The 20,375-nt window shown below is 38.9% G+C and overlaps 1 long non-coding RNA gene across 2 annotated transcripts; it reads right to left on the bottom strand.

The window, feature by feature from the left end:
• Positions 1-760: 760 nt before the first annotated feature.
• Positions 761-18,212, bottom strand: LOC106829424 (uncharacterized). 2 transcript variants are annotated; one of them, XR_011504081.1, is made up of 3 exons: positions 17,953-18,212; positions 10,167-10,283; positions 761-4,091 (listed from the first exon to the last, which is right to left on the bottom strand). It is a non-coding gene; the product is annotated as an uncharacterized lncRNA (long non-coding RNA). The 2 variants fall into 2 exon arrangements; XR_011504082.1 differs by lacking the exon at positions 17,953-18,212 and having other exon boundaries at positions 761-2,433; positions 3,872-4,091; positions 10,167-10,622.
• Positions 18,213-20,375: the final 2,163 nt, after the last annotated feature.

Raw genomic sequence — 20,375 nt, 5'->3', positions numbered from 1 at the left:
ACAAGGAATGGAGAAATGGATGCTTGGTTGCAATCCAAGCAAAGTGCACACAGGATTTTAAAACATCTGTCTGGTACTTCATTGAGTAGCAAATGATACAGGCTTTTGGAAGAAGAATGTGATGCAGTGAATTTTTCTTTTTTTAATGATTATATCAGTCTTTGTTGTTTGCCTACCCATAATGGATTTCTCCCTTATCCCCACTCTGCCACCTTTCCTCTTTATTGTCATTGGAGTTCCAGTTTTGCTCACGTGTCAGGCTGTCAATTGCTTCTGACCCCGTCCTTACCTCAGGATTATGAATCTTGATTAATATAAGCTAGGGGATGGTAACCAACTGCCTGTAGGCTGGCCACCTGTTTTGTAAGTTTATTGGAACACACCACACCCTGTTATTTAGCATCATCTATGGATGCCTTCCTGCTACAGTGACTGAGTTGAGTAGTTGTGACAGAGATCACATGGCCCACAAAGCCTAAAATATTTGCTTTCGGGCTCTTTAGAAAAAGTTTGCAGGCTTCTGGCTAAGCCAATCATGACAATTCCATTTTCCTTTCAAGAGCCTGATTTTGGAATGGGCATGTGATAGAATTCTGGCCGGTGAGATGTTATGGGATGTCAGCTGGGATACATAAAGCACACAAGGTAAATATTGTCTCTCCTGACCTTTAGATGTTGTGTGAAGAGGTGATACTGGGAGCTGCTGCAACCATCTTGCAACCACAAGGAGACAAACTTGAGGACAAAAGGTAACGTGAAAATGGCAAAGAATGACTTAGGTCTTTGATGTTATCATTGAACTATGAAATGAGCCAACTGAAATCTGCATATCTCAAGAATTCTTATGTTGTGAAATAAATCTTTCTGGTCTTGAAGTTATTGTAAGTTGGGTCCTTTGTTAATTGCTGATAAAAAATCTTGACTAATACATATAATGAGAAGGCAACAAAATCATTAAATTGGTATCTTAAGATAAGAGATTGAATAACGAATAAAAATCACTCGCAAAAGACTGAACTAAAAAAGACAATAACAACCAAAAAAGGTGGTAAGTAGGAATGGCATAAATGCACTGTTGTTAGCAAGTTTGTGAGTGTTGGATAAAAATTCTGGAAAAAATAAGAACTTTTAAGATTAAACTATTGCATGTGTACAAGAATGATTATTATGGATTATTATAATAGAAAACAATTTGATGCAACTTAGAAGTTGTATTATAGAGTTAGGTCATGGTTGGGTTGCCTCATTGCACAATTGTTTGACCATATAATCGTGCTTCATGTGCGGTACACAATGCAAATGCAAATTCAAAATACAATGCAAATGCAAAAATACTATGCAAATTTCGAACGGAATTGTACAACACAGTTGCCCTAGAACTACTGAAGTAAATGTTGGTATATACATCTAAACTACTGTACATCCAATAAAACGATATCATGATAGACTAATGACATTAAAAAATCTCACCGCAAAGGCTGCAAAGTAAATATACATTGAAATCATATTCATGTGAAAAATATATAGAAAAGAAAAGGGAAGAAAATACATGGGAATATTATTTGCATAATTATGAGTGATTATAATTCTCTTGATGGTGTAGTTATGCATGATTTTAATTATTTTCTTTATAAACTTCTGTATTTTCCATTTTTGTACACTAAACAAATGTTACCTTTTTTTTTTCCCTAAGATTGGCACCTGAGCTAACAACTGTTGCCAATCTTTTTTTTCCCCCTGCTTTTTTCTCCCCAAATACCCCCACTGCATAGTTGTATATTTTAGTTATGGGTCCTTCTAGTTGTGGCATGTGGGACACAGCCTCAACATGGCCTAATGAGGGGTGCCATGTCCTCGCACAGGATCCGAACTCTGGGCCACCGAAGTGGAGGGCACAGACTTAACCACTGGGTCATGGGGCCAACCCCTAAACGTTACTTTTATGATCAGAACAAACTTCATTTAAGTTGTATGATTCAGTGGCTAAATAGAAACTAAATAGAAACAAAAAAAATAGATTCAGTTCTTCTCATTTCTACCTCTAATCTTATAAATATCACTATGTCATTTAGATGACATCTCTATTGCATCTGACAAACGATATTCTTTCTATTATTTCCCGTGCTCCTAAAACAGTGTCTTTCACAGGAATCAAACCTTTGACTTATCTGGTTTCTGTTTCATGTAAATGAATGATCTACTTCCTCAAAGCTAAATGCAGAGGTTCTCCAGATAGAGTCACAGCAAGAGAAAGTTTCTGCATCCAGGGCATGTGAAACACGTAGGCCTCAGGTGGCGGCCATTTCCTTCTGGGTGGTCTATTCTCATAGGTGCATCATTACATTGTTAGAAAGGATGATATGAGTTCCATGCTCTTTGATGTAAACTCTTTCATTTGCATCTTCCCAAATGTGAGGTAAACCTTGAAATAGACTGGAAAAGTTTTTTGAAAGAAATAGTTAACTTCGGGGAGCCATCGCTCCATTCTTTAGTAAGAAAAAAGAACAGTTAGTTACGTAAAAAGCACTAATCTAGTGGTCCTTTTGGTTTTTTTCTTATCTATGAGAAGCCATCAGCACTTTTTAAAGAAGCACTACATTATTATCTTTAATCAAGTACTTTTATTTGGAGAAGCAATCATTGATTTGAGAGAACTGTCTGTGAGGTTTCTGGAGAAAATCATATTATTTCAGAGAGCTCAAAATTTGTGGCAACTTGGAGAACTTCTTCCTAATCTTTAGGGATGATCTCACAACAAATTATGGAACTATTTATAGGGAATTTGAAGGAATTAGAGCCACTTAACGGGGATATAATGTGAATTTTGGGAACTCAGTATATTTAGCAACATTGGAAATTTGTCTCCAGGGAAAAAAAAATGGAAAACGTTATAACTAAGAGATTTCATCTTGTATACCATAAAGAAGAGACCATTTCTGTTTTTAATTAACTGTTCATTTCCTTTGTAGAATATGGCTTCAGGCAATCAAAGAAATTGTTTGTAACAGTGTTTACGGCTTACCAACTTATTTCATTAAAGCATCATGTTAATGAGTCCAAGTTTCAGGTTTCTCGCCAAGCGACCCAGTAAATTTACTCTGGCTTGGAACCAACAACTCCACCCAAATTCAGCTAGCCATCTTGCAAAGCTGCGCCTTGAGACGTTGAGTATGGGTGAATGGATCAGTGCAAATCCATTCTCACCACTCCCTGGAAAGTCCACTTATACCCAATGTGTCAAGAATGGCTCCTTCATAAAGGAAGCAGCTTCTTGGTATAAATGTTGCCAAGTCCAATGGTTGAGCATGTGGACTTTCTAGACAAGCCATTTGAGTTTACATCCTGGCTCCAGGCTCACTAGACATGTAAGTCTGGGCAAATTACTTAACCCCTCTGCCTTAATTTCTCCATCTGAGAAGTAGGTCAGATAGTAATATGATATTCAGAGAGTAGTTAAGAAGATTAACTGAGGTGCCATATTTAAAGTAGCCTCTGGTACTTTAGGAACTGCCCAGAAAATGTTACTTCATAAGGTCTCTTGTTTTAGAAAGCAGCTTCTCAACTGTCATGACAGTTGTGGAACTCAAAGGATTATAGGCATTTTTTTTTGTGACCTATTTGGGTTCAACACAAAGGGTGATCACTATGAATTCAACGTGGACAGTATTCACTGGCAGGCCTGAATCTCCATTCTTTATGGAATGTAGTGAGTTGGATGTGACCTGTCACCAGCTAATTGCCATTTAAATGAATACAAATGGGAGCCCAGACTTCTATCCCACAGCTGAGTCAGGGATTCCAACCCGGCAAACTGCCTGTTTATGGAATAAATCATTGAAAGCTCTCTCTGTGTGGTATTTTCCAGTTTTACCTGAAATCTGGTACTGAAGCCAGCTGTGCTCTGAGAGAAAGGGTGTGTATGAGGAATTTAAACATGAAAGAATCTTATCTTAAACTTTTTCACAAGTATTCTGTGTTTTGACAATCTCAGGAATTTTATTGGCAGGTTGTCATGAATCTTCTGTTGCAGAGATTGGAATGCAGCACTGGATGAGACAAACAGATGGCGTGGATCAGAGATTTTCCGCTTTCTACCGAGAAATTTGAAAAGACGGGGGAAAATTAGAATCACCATTCAAGGACAGAAAACTTCCAGATTCCTTATCAGTTAAAATCATTATCTGAAGCAACAGTTGCTCTCCAAGTACAAAATTATGTTTTATTTAAGATAATTCATTTTCACTTTCTGTAGTGTTCAAATAATTCTCCCAAGGATAAAAGTGAAAATTTTATAATCAAGGAAGCAACTGAAATTTTGTGATGTGGACTATAGCATTTTCTTTACAGTAGTCATCAGACCTATTTCTAAGTAGTTTGTCTGAGACGTGGATGTTTAATTATATTTGCAAACTTCTCTTAACAGCGCTGTTGATATAAAGACTAGGAGCCCATAAACAACTTTTGTCAAATTATTTGAGTCCCAGAATTTTCAGGGCCTTTTTCATTCTATATCTTAGAAATGATGCATTTGGGCAAAGGGAGAATACAGCATCATACTTATTATTTTAAGTTTTACTTGCTAGAACGCAGTGTCATTATCCTTCAGGAGAGCATTTTTCAGGTCCTCCTTTCTTTTTGGGGAGAGGGTATAAGCAGAGGCTAGTCCACAGAGCTGGGTGCAGTATTGTTCAAGATGAATAATTGCCCAAATGGGAACTAATAAGGGTTATATGGTGCAGTAGGTAGAATAATGGCCCCCCCCAAAGACGTCCACATCTTATTCCCCAGAAACTGAATAAATTACCTTGCGCTGTAAAATGGACTTTGCAGATGTGATCATTTTATTTTTTTCAGCTTTACTGAGGTACAATTGATAAAACTGTAATATATTTAAAGTGTACAACATAATGATTATAATATACATACACATTGTGGAAAGATTCCTGCAATCTAGTTAATTAACACATTCATTACCTCATATGTTTACCTTTTTCTGGAGGAGGGGGTATTTAAGTTCTATTCTCTTAGCAAATTTCACTTATACAATACAGTCTTATCACCTATAGTCTCCCCGTTATATATTAGATCCTCAGACCTTGTTCATCTTACAACTGGAAGTTTATACCCTTTTACCACCCTTTCCCTATTTCCCCCACTCCTTACCCCTGGCAACCACTTTTTTACTCTCTGTTTCTATGAGTTCAACTTTTTTTTAGATTGCACATATGAATGATACAATGCAGTATTTGTCTTTTTCTGTCTTTCATTTAGCATAATGCCCTCCATGTTGTTGCAAGTGGCAGGATTTCCTTCTTTTTTAAGGCTGAATCATATTCCATTGTGTATATATACCACATTTTCTTTATCCATTCATCTGTTGATGAACACTTAGTTTGTTTCCATTTCTTGGCTATTGTGGATATCCTGCAATAAAGGTGCAAGTACGGATAGCTCTTCAAGATAATGATTTCCTTTCCTTTGGATATATATCCAGAAGTGAGATTGCTGGATCGTATGGTAGTCCTATTTTTAATTTCTTGAAGAATCTCCATACTGTTTCCCATAGTGACTGTACCAATTTACATTCCCAACAGTGCACAAGGGTGCCCTTTTCTCCACATCCTCACCAGAATTTATCTGTTGTCTTTTTTTTTCAAAGATTTTATTTTTTTCCTTTTTCTCCCCAAAGCCCCCTGGTACATAGTTGCATATTCTTCGTTGTGGGTCCTTCCAGTTGTGGCATGTGGGACGCTGCCCCATCGTGGTTTGATGAGCAGTGCCATGTCCGCGCCCAGGATTCAAACCAACGAAACAGTGGGCCGCCTGCAGCGGAGCGCGCGAACTTAACCACTCGGCCACAGGGCCAGCCCCTATCTGTTGTCTTTTTGATAATAGACATCCTAACAGGTATGAGGCTATAGCTTAGGGGTAGAGTATTTGACTATAGATATGATTTAAATCAATGCAAACGGGAGTTAAAGATCTTGAGATGGGGTGGGTATCCTGGATTACCCAGGTGAGCTTGCTGTAATCACAAGGGTCCTTATAAATGAAAGAGGGAGGTGGGAGAGTCAGAGTCAGAGAAAGGAATGTGGACGAAAGCAGGGGTTGGAACGATGTGCTTGCTTGCTTGAGGACAGAAGGGGACTTCAGGATGGAACGGGGCCACTAGCCACAAAATGCAGTTGACTTCCAGAGGCTGGAAAAGATAACAAAAAGATTCTCTCCTAGAACCTATGGAAGGAACACAGTCCTGTTGGCAACTTAATTTTAACCTCTATAAAATCTTATATTGGACTTCTGACCTTCAGAGCTGTAAGATAATGAATTTGTGTTGTTTTAAGCCCCTAAGTTTGTGGTAATTTGTTACAGCAGCAATAGAAATCTAATACACAGAAGAACCAGTTCACAAACTGCCTTACTGAGAATCCAGAGTTTAGACTCATTTGCTCTGTGAATATGGAAGCATCCAGCATCTATGGCCACTCCAGTGGCCATCAATGTTCCCAGCCAGATGGGTCTATTCTTTGACATCTCAGTGCATCCTCTGAGCCTTCCTGCCTCTACGGTGAGGCTCTTACTGTCACCAACTCCTTAAATGTCCTCTTGTTATTCTGTTCAGGTTCTTTTCCAGCCAGCAGCTTCACTTTTTTTATATATACTATTGTCTCTTTGTCCTGTGTAGCAGTCATTTAGCTGAGAGAAAAATCACCTATTTTGATTTAGCTGTGGAAAACTACATCCCCTTCTGTGAGCAAAGATTGTAAGCAAAAATAAGTCCCAAATCTAGTTACTCTCTAGAGCTGAGATGAGAAAGTTCAATTTCAACTCAATAAACGTTTGTGAGCAATCACTATCTGCAACTCATAGGGATTGAATGGGAGGAAATACGAAGAATTAAGCCTGCCCCTAGGGAGCTCACAGTCCTATGGGTATGACATGTAAGGACATAAGTAAGCATGGAAGGCAGCGTGTGGTTAGAGCTGTACGTGATGTAAATGGAGAGAATAAGGCTTTGTCATCAGAAGGGCCTGGATTGTTTATAGCACTTATTAGTTTTCTCTTTTCCTTGATTTCCTCATATTAATTTTTTTATCTGAAAAAATGTGCAAAGCAATTTCTATTTCACAAATTGCTGTGAAGATTAAATGAAAAGACTGATTGTTTGGTGTAATGATTAATTCAACAAATATATGCCTAGTGCCTACTATGTGATGGCACTATTCAAAATTCTGGCAATATATTTGTGAATGAAATAAAGTTCCAGTGTTCATAGATCTTATATTGTGGTAGGAAGAGACATAGAATAAACAGATAAATGGATAACTATAATATCAGTTAATGGAAAATGCTATAAAGTTAAAAAGTAAAAAGCAAGGTATAGGTCAGAGAATGACTGGAGCAGAGAGGGAGAAGGCAGAGGAGGAACAACTCCAGCATCATGGTACAGTTCCTGACATCGCACACTGACCAAATAGAAGTAAGTTTCATCACCTGAGAAAAGGATTCCAGTATAGGAATTTTGCAAAATTTGATGGAGGAGGTAGCGTTTGGATGTTAAGGTTGGGAAAGATTTCAGCAGGAAGGGATGGCAGGGAAAGGTTTTCAAGCTGAGAGAAGAGAATGCACGTAGGCGTGGAGATCCCCACGTGTGTGTGATTTCTGAGGAAGTGCATTATTTCCGACCCTCATTATACTGCACCTCACACCATGTTTGCGTTCCATTTTTGAGTAAGGGACTTGTTAACATCCTTTGGAGCTTTGGCTTAAAGCTGGGAAGCATATTTTCCTCCAGTGATTTAGCTAATTGCCTCTGCTGCTTTCTATACAGAGTCAGCCAGCTCTGCAAATTTGGGCCAATTTGTTGACCCAGGAAGCTGGACCACCAGGCAGGCTCTCAGCAGTCAAGTTTCATCTCCATTCCCTCTGTAACCTCCCTTTTCCTTCGCTCTCTTTTCAAAACTTTGGCTGCCATTTCCAGGGGAATGAATCCCTCCTTGATTACCAGAGATATTTCCCTAGCTTGTTTTAATAATCTTGATTTGCTAGCTTAGAATTTCCAAGAGAAATTCAGCTTGGGGAAAAAAAGGGAGAAGTGGGCTGAGGGTGTGGGGTGCTGGAGGGACGAGAGGGCAGGAGAGGGCAGGGATGACTTCGGTTTACCACAGGATGTGCAGACTCACCAAAGGAAAAGCAAACAAACAGCAAACTGCCTGAATGAGAAGGGCAGGGAATTCCTAACTGCTGACTGGTGTGGCTTACATGTCATGCTAAACAGCAGCCCGAACCTTAATTTTCAGTTCTTTGGAATTTCAGTCTTTTTAACTAGCTTCTTTTTTTGAAGATAAGGATCCCCATCCTTCTTCACCTTGGTTCAGATTCCCACCACTTGAGCTTTCCTTTTTCAAGAGTGAGAAGCTGCTCTTCAGCTTTCTTCCTTCTCAAATGTTCTCTCTCTTCATTTTTCTCCATCAATTTTTTGAAAGAATTATCTCTTTGTGTTCTCTCCATGGCCTTACCACTTACTCATTTGTAGTCTGGTTCTTCCAGTTTCTGCTCTCATCAGTCTACTGAAATTGTTTTCTCAAGCCTCAAAACTTTGCCAATTTGTCAATTTTGATGACTTGATCCAAGTTCTTTTCCTTTTTCTTTTTGTTTTTTTTGAGGAAGATTAGCCCTGAGCTAACTGCTGCCAATCCTCCTCTTTTCGTTGAGGAAGAATGTCCCTGAGCTAACATCCGTGCCCATCTTCCTCTACTTTATATGTGGGATGTCTACCACAGCACGGCTTGCCAAGCAGTGCCATGTCCACACCCAGGATCCCAACTGGTGAACCCCGGGCCGCTGAAGTGGAATGTGTGCACTTAACTGCTGCGCCACCGGGCCAGCCCCCAAGTTTTTTTCCTTTTTTACCTGTCTGTATTGTCTAAGTCCTGGTCACCTCTCTACCTCTAGATTTATTATATTCTTTGGTTTTTCTTTTTATCTAGATATATATTCAGTAAAATTATTTGCTTTCTTCTCTCTTCATCCTCCAAAGATAGGCATTTCATTTTTGAGGCTTCCTTTTCAACCTTTTTATCTTTTCTCTCCTTTGGCATTTTTTCCCTGTTTCAGTAGCCCCGAACTTTCCTTGAACTTTGGGTCCAAATCCCCAACCCTCTGAATAGGCATTCCCATCCATGTTCTCTCTTCAGCTTCAAGGATGTGGCTCATTTTCTGCCTCTGATGACTCTAATCAAGGGTCTAAACAAAAGTCTGATGATTAATGCATTTCTTTTAAACAATGTAGATGAAAATTGATACCTGAAAACAAGATAGCAGTTCTTCAATTGCTGGTGCTTTTCATTTTAAGTCTTCCTCTGGTAACGTTTTTAAGGCAATTTGGTGCACATTTTTAAGAACAATAGGACCCAACACACTCTTCCAAAACTGAACATAAGAATTCAAGCTTTTGCTTGAAGTCAGAAATCCCAAAAGTCCTATGCACCCCAATGTTCATTGCAGCATTATTTACAATAGCCAAGACATGGAAGCAACCTAAGTGCCCAGCAACAGACGAATGGATAAAGAAGATGTGGTACATATATACAATGGAATACTACTCAGCTGTAAAACAGAACAAAATCATCCCATTTGCAATAACATGGATGGACCTTGAGGGAATTATGTTAAGTGAAATAAGCCAGCGAGAGAAGGATAATCTGTGTATGACTCCACTCATATGAGGAATTTAAAATTATGGCCTAAGAACAGTTTAGTGGATACCAGGGGAAAGGTGGGGTGGGGGGTGGGCACAAAGGGTGAAGTGGTGCACCTACAACATGACTGACAAACATTAATGTACAACTGAAATTTCACAAGATTGTAACCTATCAATAACTCAATAAAAAAAAAAAAAGAATTCAAGCTTTTGACACCCATTTCTAGAAGGTCCTTTAGAAGAGCTACTCCATTTTAATTCACTTATTGTTCTATTATGGAGCCTCACCCCATCTCTTTACATGCTAAGTTTCTAGGTTCCAAATTGTCTTAGATGGAAAATTATTTTGTACTTTTTATAAGTTCTTTTGTGACTATCACAATTCTCTTTACAGCCTGGGGAAGACTATGGTGATATGAGTATTTTTAAAAATCCCCAATTAGCCTTCCCCTTTCACCATCACCTGATACTTTCTTGCACGAACACCACGTTTAGAAGTTGTTTTTCTTCCTAAGTCTCCAGTTGCTGTCCCGCCAGCCGCTGAGCCAGGCCTTGTACAGCTCGTCACAGGCAGGGTTTCCTGTCAATAGGAGAGAGGAAGCAGTACTTTTGGATGAACCCTCCTTGTCCCCAGCTGGAACAGTGATCACCAGGCAGTGATAAGGACCTTTTTCAACCTATGGGCGATCTGCACGAAAGCTGACTAACCTTGTTAGGGAGAAGAGGAAAGAAGGGGTGGTCACAAATAGCTTTGGGAACACGCTTTCCTCGGCTTCTCATATCCCAGCAACAAGAGGAATTTAGAACACACTGAGTAAGATGATTCTTTTAAATAGTTAGAATGTTTGTCCTGCCGAGGTTTTGGATTTTGCTGCTTTGCAAAGTGAATATAAAATTACATCATGACATGAATTACAAAAAAAAAGTAATTAATAGACTTTTAATTTTTAATTAAAAATTGGATATTGTAATGTGCTCGAGATTGTGTTTGATTCATTTTTATTCTTTTATTTGGAGTAATTCATGAGTTTAGCATCTTCCACTTAGGAATGCTATGCCACAGAATCACCTTTTGTTACACCTTTATATATTCCTCACTCCTTTGGTCTCATTCTTGTTTCCTTCAAGGGGTCTTACAGCTAAAAGATGTTTCTTAAATATTTGTTGAATAAATGTTTGATACAATGACAGACATATCATCAGCTTATCTTTCCTTCACCCAAAACTTGACATAAGTATATTTTTTCAGTTGCCTTAAAAATTACTTGTAATATATTAAGCAAAAACCATTATTCCCATTTTACAGATGACAAAACTGAACCCCCACAGAAGGATCTTGGGAGTGAACTTGTAGATAACAAGAACATTAACAATAGTCTCTGACTTTGGCTATTGTTACCAGTGGCCTATGATCCTAAAGTAGAATGAAAAGATTCCCATAAATTAAATAACTTTCTTTGAAAGGAATATTAACTAAGTGATAAAGTTAACAGGAAAACTGAAACAGCTAAGAGATGATTTTGGTGTGTCTTCCTTCCCTAGAGGTTGACAACAGCATGGCTCCATTGTCCAAAAGCATTTACGATGAAACTAGTCATCTTGTGAAGTTTCGTCTAAAATGTTCCCTAGCATGGGGCTGGCCCTGTGCCGTAGTGGTTAAGTTCATGAGCTCTGCTTAGGCAGTCCTGGGTTTGTGGATTTGGATCCGGGCGTGGACCTACACACTGCTCATCAAGCCATGCTGAGGTGGCATCCCACATACAAAATAGAGGAAGATTGGCATGGATGTCAGCTCAGGGCCAATCTTCCTCACACACATACACACACACGCACACACATGCACACACACACTAAAAATTCTATTTAAAATTAATAAGAGCTAGAAAGGGCTCCTAAATCCAGGTGAACTGGGATTGAAAAAAGTATTTTCCAGGCAAGTGCAGGAAAGCAAAACAGCAGAACAAATTCCTATGTATTTCTTATAATCACTATATTTTAAAGTAAAATATTTTCACTTCTTTCCATAGACAGTACAGTGCAGGTCTGAGGGCTTTGGATTCAGATAAATCTGGGTCTGAGTCCCAGATACAGTATCTTGAGCTAAATGACATCATTGTTACAATGTCAAAATATAAATGAGCACTGATGCATGATAAACTGTCAAACACAGCAGTAGTAGCAAGTTTTTAAAAACAGTAGCTGTTACAATTATTTGTAGTTAAATTTTTGCTATCATTATTAATTTAAATATATTTATTATTTTTTCAGTCAACAGTTTTTCCTCTATTTATAATGCTAACAGTTCAAGTACTAACCTTTTACTCACCAATGAAACATGCTCTGAGGGAATATACTAGATGCCATTCATATTGACTACCTGTGGGAATAGTGTTTATTTTCAAAAGTGCGCTTTTCCGTTATTGAAAAACCATGGAAATGTGTGATAGATATGTGATGTTATTTACTTCTGTTCTTAGCTGAGTGTTCTTCACTTGAATTTGTGCCATAAAATAGCATATTACTTTATAGAATTCATGACTCACGTTGTGTATATGTGTATGTGTGTGCACACGTGTGTATTGCAAGTAAACTAAACAAATATACGTCCTGTTCAAGATGGAACTGACAGTGTTTGACAGGTTTAAGTGAGACGTGCTTGATTTAACTCTTGAGATTTTCAGAAATACACATATATGATCTAATATAACAAACGTGTTGTGACACCAGCATGACAGATTTTTAAACGTCAAAACCTTTCTAAAACATGTGACAAAAATGAAGCAGAACGTCATGTAAGGCAAAATTTTCAGTATGCATCTGGAGAACATTCTGAATATGTTATATAGATGTTCCATACTTCAGGGGCGTGTATTTTCAAATTCATTTGAATCTAAGAAATTAAAATAAGATCAAATCCTTTAATTGTACATGGTTTTATAATGATGCTAACACAATGCCATGAAAAGTGATACAAAATGGTAGGATGGTACTTGGGAGTCTACATTTGAAAGCTGTGCCAGGTGTCTACAACTACTGCAAATCTCTGTTAGGGGTGTGTGTAAACACCTGCCGTAGTTCAGTGGGGCTGGATTGCATGTGTCTACTGGCCTTCCTCCCCTCATATACCCTTCTGGCCTTCCCCGTAATCCTTTCCTGCCTCATCCCTTCCCCACTCCCTTATGCATAGAATAGGGCTACTATGTTATGAAGCTCCAGAGGATGACGTTTACATCTAGTCTATTTATGTAAATGGTGCTCCCTGGAGTTGTGCAATGCTCAGCCTCTTGACCGTAGGCAGTAGCCCTGTCCAAACACTGACCAGAAAACACATCTAAAGAAATAGCAGCTTGAAAGTCCAAACTTATGGTGCAAATACTCTCTTCTTGACAAACCTATGTTTTTGTTGGGTAGGGTATACCACTGTTAACCTTTACTCCCACTTGCTCAACCTACCTGTACCTCCAGGTGTAGGGATAGGGAATTATACCACTGATCACTTGACTTCTTTAATTATTGTCTTGTTATTTTGTAAACCATTTTTGGAAAGCTATTAAATATAGAAAGGTTTGGGGATTTTTTCTACTTTTCTTTAATTTTGAAATGGTGAGGTGTATCTTACCTAAACCTCCCAATATTTCTCATGATTAAAGATAATATACAATCAAAAGAATCAACACTCTTCTTTTGGTTTGGCCAAGACAGTGTTCTGTCGCTGACACTAGAACTGGGGCTTGTAGAAGGGCCTGAATAAACTCCATGACATCAATCTCAAAAGCTAAATGACATACGCTAAGATGTTTTACTTTCTGTTGGTAGTTCAATTCTCATTTGCTATTTATGGATTGCCTAAAATCTTCCTATGCTGATGTTTATTTTTCAAAAAGTACAGCCAGGGGCCAGCCCTGTGGCCGAACGGTTAAGTTTGTGCTCTCCGCTTCGGTGGCCCAGGGTTTCACAGGCTCAGATTCTGTGTGCGGACATGGCACCACTCATCAAGCTATGCTGAGATGGCATCCCACATAGCACAAACAGAAGGACCTGCAACTAGTATGTACAACTATGTACTGGCGGGCTTTGGGGAGAAGAAAAAAAAAAACTCCCACAGCCTAATTTAACCTCCACATTCCCTTTAAAAGAAAAAATACAACCAATCATAGAAATAGATTCCATAAGTTTGGATTCATTACATAAAGTAGACTAATAATACAATTATCTTGTGGAGTAGAAGGCGTAGGCCAGTTTTCTTTTATTTACTGTGTATTGAGACTTATCAGCAGAGTATTCATTCCTCCAGATAAGCAACCTATTTTCAGCCAAGAACTAGTTGAGGTCAGGGATTCTGCCCTATTTATTTCAGTTTCGTTAATGCCTAACTCAGTGTTTGGTGTGTAGTAAGCGCTGGATGTATGTTTGCGGAAGTTTAATATCCTTTTTTCGATCAATCCTAGTTCCATTATATCTTTGAGGCAGAGCAAGAAGATGTACAAAGAAGTATTCCAGATTTAGATGTCAATTGTTTTTGTTTGTTTGTTTCCAGGGGCATCAGTTCTTTTCATTTGGCAGCCAACAGAATATTATGATAATGTGCATCATTTTTATTTTTTTGAACCATAGAAGTGAATTGAGCTAAAACATTAGTTCAAGCATATGTTAAAATTTCGTTAGGATAACATGTTGCTATTGAGATATTTTTAGTCTTGTTATCTGAAACGGTGCACATTGTATAGGCTTAAAAATCTAATGTGCTAGTTATATAGGAGTTACAACAGTAATGCTTACGTTTAGATAGTGCTTTATAATTTCATGTCTAGTATCTCATTTTGTTCAGACAACAACCCAGTGAGATATGTACTTTTCATCTTCCTTTTACGTAAGAGGATATTGAGAGACAGAGAAAGTAAGTCATTTGCTCCTGATTATATATCTCACAAGGTTATAACTCAGATTGTCTGGTTCCAAAGTTGGTGTTCCTTCTTAGACTTGGGTAAGTCATTTATTTTTCAAAAGCTTTATTTCTGCATCTGCAAAATGGGAGTCATACTATTCACCTTTCAGGGTTGTTCTAAGAAATAAAGGTAATGAATGTTAAGTGCTTAGTGCTCAATCAACAGTGGCTATGCTCTTGATTTAAGCATAGTGGCATATGTAGCTCAGTTGATGATAATAAAACCAGCCAATCAGAAGTACCTATGTTCCCACAAATAGTAGAAATGAAACTGCCAAAAGGAAAAATAGGGGTAGCCTTATTGTGAGAGATAAGAGGTGACACATACTCACATGAATGCCATATAAAATACTATGCAATCATGCTAACACGATAATGAGTTACCTCGAAGGAACATGCAGCAGTGAATGCTGATGACAGGAGCCATACCACTGATATCTGGAGAGCTAGAGAACAGGGACTGCTTTGGTTATCTTTAAACCCCCTAGTGTGACACAGTGGACACCTGGTAAACACTGGTGGAATGAATGAAATAATCATGTACTGCACGCACGGTGACCTCTTTCATAATGCTGTCCTGCGCGTTGGGTTGATAAATCAGTTTTGTCTTCATAAAACATTTTCTGTAATCACCCTTTGTCTCCCCATGTAGTTTGTAAGTGCGTATGTTCCATAAGATGCCAAGTATATGGCCTTGATCATAATAGATGTTTAATAGGTATTGTTTGCTTGAGTGATTGTCAAGAGGAAGTGGCAGAAATACTCTTGTCTCTCTTGTTTTGGACTGTCCTTTAAAAAGTTAGGTGGCTTAGTTTGTGGAAAGTAGCCTTCAGTGGCCCACGTTTATATTCAGTGTAGATGTTTTATCACAGAATTTAGAAACGTTGTAGATAGATGCATCTTTCATTGGTCTGATTCTTAGGAAAGCACTTAGCTCATTATTTTACTAATAACCTCCTACGTTACTAGATTACTTATTAACCCACTATATTTCTAGATTTTCTCTGTTGTGGATGTGGGACTGGCCAACACAAGGTCTGAGAATCATGCCAAGTGAGAAAATGGAGATGGGAGCAGTGGTCAAAAAAGCTGAACATTTCATGCTTTTCTTTTCTGGGGAAATAGATTAAAAAAAATGAGTTTCTATGCCTTATTTTTTGCCGTCATTATGAATAATCACTAAATATGGGATTCTTTTTAATTAGAATGACTGAGAACTTTTGAAGGAATAATTTTGAGTAACTTATCCATAATTGCTGTCTAAAACTGGAAGAGGTTGACTGACAGGGAGCAGTGAATCCGTTAACTGTAATGTCAAAACAGGTATTTCAGAGATGGGATCCATAAGACAGGATTATTCTTGAGTCGTCTATGATTCTGTCCCTATGATTCTAAGCATGATCTCTTACCTTACATTTCTACAAAGAAAGGACCTAAAAATCTTTACTTTGGATGTTATGAGAAATTGACCCCAGGAGAAAAATCTCATGAGCGTTTGAACACTATAACTTGCATTTTAAAGATGAGAATGCTGGAGAAGAGTGAATGACTGCAATCTGGCCTAAGCCATAGATGGCTTTTCTTCTTGGTGAGATGGGCGGAGCTAATTCTGAGATTTAATTCAAAATCCTCGTGGCTGGAAGAATCCTTTCAAAGGAAGCCTTTTGGAGTGTCACTTTTTTCCCCATTAGGCAAAATAATATGATTAACAGTTAAATTTTTAAGAGAAGACAATTTGGCAGGAGTTAAAGTCAATTTATATTTGGGATTGGGAAGTGATTTTAGAGATTGCATCAAGAAAAAAATAGCTCAATTTGCCAGGAAGCTGAAGGTGATTTACTATGACCTAGACTGCCCATTAAAGGTCAAGCAATAAATACAACACTTTTACAGACTGAACCGAAGCATACAGTTTATACAAAAGAACAGTGCATAAAGACCCTGTGTTAATTTTTTACTGCTGCATAACAAATTACCACAAACTTAGTGGCTTAAAGCAACGTAAAGATGTATCTCAGTTTCCGTGGGTTAGGAATCCTGGTAGGGCTTAGCTGGGTCCTCCTCTCAGTGGCTCACAAGGCTGTAATGAAGATGTTGCCTGGAGCTGGAATTTCATATGGGGTTTGGGGTCCTCTTCTAAGCTCACTGATTGTCAGCAGAACAACAGTCCTTGAGGACTAAAGCCCTCAGCTCAGCTAAGCAAGTGGGAGGAGGATGAGGCGCCAGGTTGGGAATGGTTAAAAGGACAAAATCTGTCAGCAGAACATCATGGAAAACACAAGAAGGGTGGGGCAGGAGCTGGTCAGAAGGGTTGAGTGCCACAGAGAGAAGCAGATGCCCATAGTCATTGGGTGTGATAGGAAGTTATCCATGATCTTTGGGGAAGCAGTTTACAATTGCTAAGAATTAATAAGCTAATAGTATAAGGGAATGAAGATAGAAGACAGAAGAGATTCTTTCTCGATGTCATCAAGTCTGCTAACCAATTTCAGCTACTTTTCACAAATAATGCAATTCGCTGTCTCCGTCACCTTCAAACCAGAAGACACACTTAGTGGGTGTGATATTTTCACAGGCCGTACTGTGCTTCTACAAAACTTTATTCTTCCATAAATGGAATGTATTTCTAGTGTAAGTCTCCTTTCTACCTGATGGTAGAAAACTCAGTTATCTTCAAGTAAATTAGATCCATGTGGCGACTTTTTTCATTTCAGATCTTTAGATTGGTCAAAGAGGAGCTCAGTGTCTTGCTCTGGGGGTCCAGGTGCACACGCGACATCTAGGCTTCTACAGGAGAGTGCATTTGGGCCTCCACTATTCTCGGACATGTGCCAGCATGGGCTGAGATGGAAATCATCCAGTCTGCTTGTGGCTCTATTTCCACTGCATTCACCAGATGCATGTTGCAGTCCTATGGACCCTACCATCAGAGCCATGTAGGTCTATTTCTACCCTACTTCCCTCTACATTTTTCCCCCCTGTATCCCAGACTCGTCTGGTCTCCATAGTTTGCTCTTAGCCCCTTCTAGCTTCCTTTAGAGAGCTCAGAAAACTGTCAGAGGCTCACCTGAGCTGCTGAGGGCCAGGGTGAGGTGGGTGGGAGGATGCTTTTCTGTCTTAGGTCCTCACTGCCTAGACCCACCCTTGGTGGTTTCTATCTGACAGGTGCCACGCATACTGGAGCAGATGGCATCTCTAAAGCATTCATTTTCTCCTTGGGCTTGGCCTCTCCCCTCAGATAGCCTCAAACATGTCTTCCTGGATTACCCAAAATTGTCCCCCATCCCCAACCTGTTGTACTCACCCTAAAGGTGCAGGGTATTAGGCCCCTTCCCAGGACCTCAAGGATTTCTAAGCTGTCTTCTATTCTCCAAAGAACGCCCTTCAATCCCAGGCCACCTTTATCTTGTTTGCAAGGGTAGGGTTACGTAGCTCTTCATATTTTTTTCTTTTTGGTTCTTTTTCCTTTTCAGTTCTTATTTCTTGTTAAATGATATAAAATTTATGTTAGACTTAGTCTCCTCTAGAGATTATTCTTTTGAGTTTCAAAATACCCAGATCTTCTGAATTAGAATCCTTGGCTTTCACAATGATGACCCCTGCTATGACTTGCAAGAACTTCTTTGGAGTTAAAGCCAAGAACTTCTTTCTGATTCTGCGTGCAGCTGTGTTAGTCATGCCTCAAGCCAATGTGTGCTGTTCATGTCATAGGGCCACGGTCACTGGAAAAGTGTCTCTTGGGAGCTGGGGGCGGGTTGGGGAAGGGTCAGGGTGGTGATGTTGGTGAAACAGGGTGGTGATGCCAAGGAGTAGAGGACCTAGTGTCTCAAATTCTTATCCTATAGCACATTTATGGAATACATGAAATTGAAATGTCTGTTAATCTTTAAGAAACTTTTCTTTTGACTCCTCTTACGAGGAATTTTTAAAGGACCCGGGGCTTTTTAGCCCATAGAAAATTAGTCTCTGGGAGTTGTTAATTGGTGTTTCTAAACGAACTCTGAGCTGTCGTTGAGTGGAGAGCCACCAAAAAGAAGGAGGAAGGGAAATCTCATGTATTGAATCCCTCTTTTGTGCCAATACTTTTAGGCATTTTGCTTCTGTTACCAGATTATTCTTTACAAAAACCATGTGAGGGTAAACATTATCATCTTATTTCTACAATAGAGAAACAGAGGCTCAGAAAAATTAAACAACATATCCTTAGAGAAGCAGTAAGACAAAGAGGTCATAAGCACAGTCTTTGGAGCTAGACTGTCTGGTGTTAAACTTGGCTCTGCCACTTACTCGCTGTGTGACATTGGACAATTTGTTTAACTTCTCTGTGCCTTGGTATTCTTGACTTTAAATGGAGAAAATGATAACACATACTCTTAGGCTTGTTGTGAGGATTAATGTGCTAATATATACAAAGCAATAAGAAGAGTGCTTGGCACTTAGTAAGTGCTATAGGAAGGTTTTTACACTATTATAATTATTTTAAATTATCCTAGCCATAAAGTTGTTAAGTCATGGAACCCAGATCAGTCTGACTGCTTTTAAGCGAACATTATATATTGCCACATGTAATGTGAAACTATATATTCATATGTGTTAAATTTTATAATTTCTTCAAGAATTTCCTTCCATAAATATTTATTAAGCTTTTCCTATGTGCTAGGCCCTGCACCAGATCGTTGAGGAAATGATCTGTGAACATACAAGCACATGCTGAGTGCTACCCCATTAAGAAAGTTGGCTAGATGGCTCGTCTCAAATTTGGAGGTTGTGCTTAGACAGGCTGACTATTCAGTCATGGGCTCCATCATGGGCTTGAGAGAAGATCTCAGAGGGTTCAGATCTCCCAAGAAGCTGTGACCACCAACTGGGAGAAACACACCAAACGTATTTAGAAATTTGAAGAATGACCCTAAGTCAAAAGTCACATGAGCACAGTCTCCACAGAGCAGGGGCAGATTTATAACCAAGTTACCTCTCACATGGTAATGCCGCATAACTGGATGGATTGATGGATTGATGTATTCAATAATGGTGCCATAGGGTCAACCACGGATGCAATAAAACTCTGAAATGCAAAAAGAATCGTAATTTCTAATCTTCTGTAACTGAGGTCATGTTGTCCTCAAGCCCCAGTCCATCTGGCTAATTGGGTGGGTGGAGGAAGTGGGCAGGGGACTGAAACTTGCCGATTGACATTATCTTTAGTCTCTTCTAGATTAGAATAATCCTACTTAGGGTTAACACAGTCTCTCTTTGGTAAATACCTCATCTTTCAGGGTTTATCTATTTCTCTTTCATACAGTGGCATCTCATATCAAGGGGAAGCCTATGTGTCTTTATGCCATGAAGGAAAGTGTCTTTGGTCCATGTGCTGTCCCCTGGGATAACAAATCTAGTTTCCAAGTTCCCAAAATAGAAATGCTGGGTGCAATTAAATTAATTCCTAAAGTCACCTGTTCAAAAGAGCTTTGAAAAGTATTAGTACATTGATGTGACACTCTTGAAATTTCAGATCGTGGCTGCTTCTCCATTAAGAAGGCCTTAAATAGAACAACAACAAAAAATTCCCTGGTCTATTTTATTAACACTGGCTGTGGCCTTAAGACCACCTGTATATATTCAAGTCATTATTTTAAATATATTACTACACCTAAATACTTTTGCTTAATACCCAAATTGCTTTGGGGATAGCAGATAAAACTGTTTAAATATTTTGTGACCTATAAG

This window comes from Equus asinus, chromosome 1 (assembly GCF_041296235.1).
Source record: "Equus asinus isolate D_3611 breed Donkey chromosome 1, EquAss-T2T_v2, whole genome shotgun sequence".
NCBI lineage: Eukaryota > Metazoa > Chordata > Mammalia > Perissodactyla > Equidae > Equus > Equus asinus.
The sequence above is the reverse complement of the archived record's forward strand: the minus strand, read 5'-3'. Positions and strand labels throughout refer to the sequence as shown.